Source organism: Penaeus monodon, chromosome 28, assembly GCF_015228065.2.
Source record: "Penaeus monodon isolate SGIC_2016 chromosome 28, NSTDA_Pmon_1, whole genome shotgun sequence".
NCBI classification, from domain to species: domain Eukaryota; kingdom Metazoa; phylum Arthropoda; class Malacostraca; order Decapoda; family Penaeidae; genus Penaeus; species Penaeus monodon.
This window is the reverse complement of record NC_051413.1, coordinates 5,049,505-5,049,975: the sequence shown is the minus strand read 5'-3', so window position 1 is coordinate 5,049,975 and position 471 is coordinate 5,049,505.

Here is a 471-nt window from a genome sequence, read left to right as displayed (position 1 = left end):
CCACAAGAACCCCAAGGAGAAAGGGCGCGAATGGAGAGGCGGCGGCGGCGGCGAGACACCAAAGATACATTCGATTTAAAACGCTCTAGCTCAAGGCGACAGAGTTTGCAGACCCGAAAATTGCATTATGTTGCTGAGTTGCTTTTATGCAAATCTACTAACTGGGTTTTGTACAAGTCTTTTAGTTGTTTTTTTTTTTTTGCATACATACTTTGTTGCTTTCTTACAGCTATAGTTTCGTCTACATCGCTAGCATTATTCTTGATACTTTGCCATTCGCTTTATTTCTTAAATAATTCTAAACTGCTCCACTATGCGAACTCATATAAATATAGAAAAACACATAAAAAGAGAAATATATATAACCAAACGGAGAGATTATATACCGTATCCCTCAAGGGGGTCACACCACTATATAAGAAAGACACCTACTTCTCACGGTAACATATCTTCCTATTGAAATGGCATACA